Source organism: Styela clava, unplaced genomic scaffold, assembly GCF_964204865.1.
Source record: "Styela clava unplaced genomic scaffold, kaStyClav1.hap1.2 HAP1_SCAFFOLD_18, whole genome shotgun sequence".
NCBI lineage: Eukaryota > Metazoa > Chordata > Ascidiacea > Stolidobranchia > Styelidae > Styela > Styela clava.
The window spans coordinates 497501-502500 of record NW_027556465.1 but is presented as its reverse complement, the minus strand read 5'-3'; the positions used below and the strand labels follow the sequence as shown (position 1 = coordinate 502500).

Sequence of the window (5000 nt, the reverse complement as noted above, 5' to 3'; positions counted from 1 at the left end):
TTTTCTCGGTGGCTGGCGGGCGAGAGAGTGCTGCGTCGCCGGCATCGGCGTCGAAAGAAGCCGAGCCGAAAAAAGTTAAAGTACAAACGTGCAAGCATACTAACCTAACCCTAGGTAAGGCATGTCAGAGCGAAAGACAGTAATTTCGAATGAGCCAAGAAAGAGCGGTGCGGGGCCGGTCGGAGCGCACCCTTTTCTCGGTGGCTGGCGGGCGAGAAAGTGCTGCGTCGCCGGCATCGGCGTCGAAAGAAGCCGAGCCAAAAAAAGTTAAAGTACAAACGTGCAAGCATACTAACCTAACCCTAGGTAAGGCATGTCAGAGCGAAAGACAGTAATTTCGAATGAGCCAAGAAAGAGCGGTGCGGGGCCGGTCGGAGCGCACCCTTTTCTCGGTGGCTGGCGGGCGAGAGAGTGCTGCGTCGCCGGCATCGGCGTCGAAAGAAGCCGAGCCGAAAAAAGTTAAAGTACAAACGTGCAAGCATACTAACCTAACCCTAGGTAAGGCATGTCAGAGCGAAAGACAGTAATTTCGAATGAGCCAAGAAAGAGCGGTGCGGGGCCGGTCGGAGCGCATCCTTTTCTCGGTGGCTGGCGGGCGAGAGAGTGCTGCGTCGCCGGCATCGGCGTCGGAAGAAGCCGAGCCGAAAAAAGTTAAAGTACAAACGTGCAAGCATACTAACCTAACCCTAGGTAAGGCATGTCAGAGCGAAAGACAGTAAACTCGAATGAGCCATGAAAGAGCGGTGCGGGGCCGGTCGGAGCGCACCCTTTTCTCGGTGGCTGGCGGGCGAGAGAGTGCTGCGTCGCCGGCATCGGCGTCGAAAAAAGCCGAGCCGAAAAAAGTTAAAGTACAAACGTGCAAGCATACTAACCTAACCCTAGGTAAGGCATGTCAGAGCGAAAGACAGTAATTTCGAATGAGCCAAGAAAGAGCGGTGCGGGGCCGGTCGGAGCGCACCCTTTTCTCGGTGGCTGGCGGGCGAGAGAGTGCTGCGTCGCCGGCATCGGCGTCGAAAGAAGCCGAGCCGAAAAAAGTTAAAGTACAAACGTGCAAGCATACTAACCTAACCCTAGGTAAGGCATGTCAGAGCGAAAGACAGTAAACTCGAATGAGCCATGAAAGAGCGGTGCGGGGCCGGTCGGAGCGCACCCTTTTCTCGGTGGCTGGCGGGCGAGAGAGTGCTGCGTCGCCGGCATCGGCGTCGAAAGAAGCCGAGCCAAAAAAAATTAAAGTACAAACGTGCAAGCATACTAACCTAACCCTAGGTAAGGCATGTCAGAGCGAAAGACAGTAATTTCGAATGAGCCATGAAAGAGCGGTGCGGGGCCGGTCGGAGCGCACCCTTTTCTCGGTGGCTGGCGGGCGAGAGAGTGCTGCGTCGCCGGCATCGGCGTCGAAAGAAGCCGAGCCGAAAAAAGTTAAAGTACAAACGTGCAAGCATACTAACCTAACCCTAGGTAAGGCATGTCAGAGCGAAAGACAGTAATTTCGAATGAGCCAAGAAAGAGCGGTGCGGGGCCGGTCGGAGCGCACCCTTTTCTCGGTGGCTGGCGGGCGAGAAAGTGCTGCGTCGCCGGCATCGGCGTCGAAAGAAGCCGAGCCAAAAAAAGTTAAAGTACAAACGTGCAAGCATACTAACCTAACCCTAGGTAAGGCATGTCAGAGCGAAAGACAGTAATTTCGAATGAGCCATGAAAGAGCGGTGCGGGGCCGGTCGGAGCGCACCCTTTTCTCGGTGGCTGGCGGGCGAGAGAGTGCTGCGTCGCCGGCATCGGCGTCGAAAGAAGCCGAGCCAAAAAAAGTTAAAGTACAAACGTGCAAGCATACTAACCTAACCCTAGGTAAGGCATGTCAGAGCGAAAGACAGTAATTTCGAATGAGCCAAGAAAGAGCGGTGCGGGGCCGGTCGGAGCGCACCCTTTTCTCGGTGGCTGGCGGGCGAGAGAGTGCTGCGTCGCCGGCATCGGCGTCGAAAGAAGCCGAGCCGAAAAAAGTTAAAGTACAAACGCGATGCTAATGAGCGAGCCGTTGTCTCGACTAATATGTAGGGGGCGTTCGATCGAGCGTCTGGCTTGAGCGCTTGTCGGCCTAGCAGAACGGTCGCATTGTTATGCCCGGGTTTTAGGCACCGCTGCAGGCGGCCGGCAGAGCTCTTGTTTGTGCGAAACTGAATGGATCGAGCCCGAGAGAGGGCGAGCAAAGAAAAAACGCAAATCGCTCCGCCTGGCACTGCCGGCGAGAGCGTTGACGTCGCGGCCAGCGACTGTCGAAGCTGAGTACGGCCGCAGGCGATCGCCTCGGTCTTAAACGAATGCGACGAGCACGCGCCGGGCGGCCCAGCAAGGGCCGAGCGCAGCTGTCGCAGCTATCTGGTTGATCCTGCCAGTAGTGATATGCTTGTCTCAAAGATTAAGCCATGCAGGTGCAAGTACGAGTTCTCGTAAAGCGAAACTGCGAATGGCTCATTAAATCAGTCTTGGTTTATTTGGTCTCGTAAGCGAAGTGGATAACTGTGGTAATTCTAGAGCTAATACATGCATTAAGCGCCGACTTCGGGAGGCGCGCTTTTATCAGATCAAAACCGACCGGGTTCGTCCTGTGACGTTTGATGACTCTGGATAACCACGCGGATCGTACGGTCTCTGCACCGACGACGTATCATTCAAGTGTCTGCCCTATCAACTGTCGAAGGTACGCTACGTGCCTACCTTTGTGATAATGGGTAACGGGGAATCAGGGTTCGATTCCGGAGAGGGAGCCTGAGAAACGGCTACCACATCCAAGGAAGGCAGCAGGCGCGCAAATTACCCATTCCCGACACGGGGAGGTAGTGACGAAAAATAACAATACAGGACTCTAACGAGGCCCTGTAATTGGAATGTGTACATCCTAAAACTCTTAACGAGTATCCATTGGAGGGCAAGTCTGGTGCCAGCAGCCGCGGTAATTCCAGCTCCAACAGTGTATGCTAAAGTTGTTGCGGTTGAAAAGCTCGTAGTTGGATTTTGGGCGAGCGCCGCCGGTCCGTCGCAAGGCGTGTCACTGGTTGCGTTCGCCTCACCTTCGGTTCTCCGTCGGTGCTCTTGACTGAGTGTCGGCGGTGGCCGATAAGTTTACTTTGAAAAAATTAGAGTGTTCAAAGCAGGCTGTTCGCCTGCATAGTGTTGCATGGAATAATGGAATAGGACCTCGGTTCTATTTTGTTGGTTTTCGGAGCACGAGGTAATGATTAAGAGGGACAGACGGGGGCGTCCGTACTCTGCCGTTAGAGGTGAAATTCTTGGATCGGCGGAAGACGAACTACTGCGAAAGCATTCGCCAAGAATGTTTTCTTTAATCAAGAGCGAAAGTCAGAGGTTCGAAGACGATCAGATACCGTCCTAGTTCTGACTATAAACGATGCCAACTAGCGATCGGGAGGCGTTACCATGACGACCTTTCCGGCAGCTTCCGGGAAACCAAAGTCTTTGGGTTCCGGGGGAAGTATGGTTGCAAAGCTGAAACTTAAAGGAATTGACGGAAGGGCACCACCAGGAGTGGAGCCTGCGGCTTAATTTGACTCAACACGGGGAAACTCACCCGGCCCGGACACAGGTAGGATTGACAGATTGAGAGCTCTTTCTTGATTCTGTGGGTGGTGGTGCATGGCCGTTCTTAGTTGGTGGAGCGATTTGTCTGGTTAATTCCGATAACGAACGAGACTCTGGCATGCTAAATAGTTACGCGACCTTCTCGGTCGGCGTCTAACTTCTTAGAGGGACTAGTGGCGTTTAGCCACACGAGATTGAGCAATAACAGGTCTGTGATGCCCTTAGATGTCCGGGGCCGCACGCGCGCTACACTGAGTGAAGCAGCGAGTGTCTAACCTAGGCCGAAAGGTCCGGGTAACCCGTTGAACCTCATTCGTGATTGGGATAGGGACTTGCAATTGTTTCCCTTGAACGAGGAATTCCCAGTAAGCGCAAGTCATCAACTTGCGTTGATTACGTCCCTGCCCTTTGTACACACCGCCCGTCGCTACTACCGATTGAATGGTTTAGTGAGATCCTTGGATCGGCCCCGTCGCGGCTGGCAACGGCCGCGTCGGCGTGTCGAGAAGACGATCAAACTTGATCATTTAGAGGAAGTAAAAGTCGTAACAAGGTTTCCGTAGGTGAACCTGCGGAAGGATCATTACCGAAAGTGGTGGTAGGCCCCGGCCGACCGCGCACTTAATTGTCTTTGGGTGCCGCCGAGAGGGCGGCCGTCAATCGGGGTTCCGCCCCGTGCGACACGCGTAACACGTTGGCATAGCAAGGCAGCCGAGTGCGATGGTGGCTTCTGGGCACCGCGCTCGATGTGCCGCCGGCCCAGCCCGGCGGTCGCTCGGCGCCGTTTGTTGGTGTTTTTGTGCAGTTGTTGTCGGTGGTGGTTTTGTGGTCGATCCCACAGTGTGACGTCCGCGCGCTTCGGCGCCGGGCGAAACGTCGAGGACGACTCTTAACGGTGGATCACTCGGCTCGCGAGTCGATGAAGGACGCAGCCAAGTGCGAGAAGTAATGTGAATTGCAGAACACATTGAACGTCGACCTTCTGAACGCGAATTGCGGTCTCGGGTCAATCCCGGGACCGCGTCTGCCTCAGGGTCGCGTTCGTCCTCACCCGAGGGCCGTCGCCTGGCCTCTGCGAAGACGGCCGGGCGTCGCCCCAAGTTGAAGCGGTCGCCGAGCTTTCTCGGCGCGACCGCGTGTCCCGTACACCGCCGGCCCCTCGACGTGTTCAACTACGTTCGAGGGGCGGGTCCAGGTCGGTCGGTCCGGTCACGAGATCAAGACCGACCGTGGGCCAAGGCGGCGACGGTACGCGCTCGGTCGGCGCCGGCGGCGACGACTTGCGATGCCAGCGGGCCGTGTAAGAAGCGGCCCGCTTGACACATACGACCTGAGTTCAGGCGAGAGCACCCGCTGAATTTAAGCATATTATTAAGCGGAGGAAAAGAAACCAACAGGGATTCCCTGAG

The 5000-nt window shown here is 55.6% G+C and overlaps 2 non-coding genes and 1 pseudogene across 2 annotated transcripts; all 3 read left to right on the top strand.

The window, feature by feature from the left end:
* Positions 1 to 2367: 2367 nt before the first annotated feature.
* LOC144418563 (small subunit ribosomal RNA) lies at positions 2368 to 4177 on the top strand. The gene has a single exon (XR_013473553.1). It is a non-coding gene; the product is annotated as a small subunit ribosomal RNA (ribosomal RNA).
* A 298-nt stretch (positions 4178 to 4475) lies between these two features.
* LOC144418669 (5.8S ribosomal RNA) lies at positions 4476 to 4629 on the top strand. Its single transcript, XR_013473604.1, has one exon. It is a non-coding gene; the product is annotated as a 5.8S ribosomal RNA (ribosomal RNA).
* A 288-nt stretch (positions 4630 to 4917) lies between these two features.
* LOC144418595 (large subunit ribosomal RNA) overlaps positions 4918 to 5000 on the top strand; it is a 3695-nt pseudogene continuing 3612 nt past the window's right edge.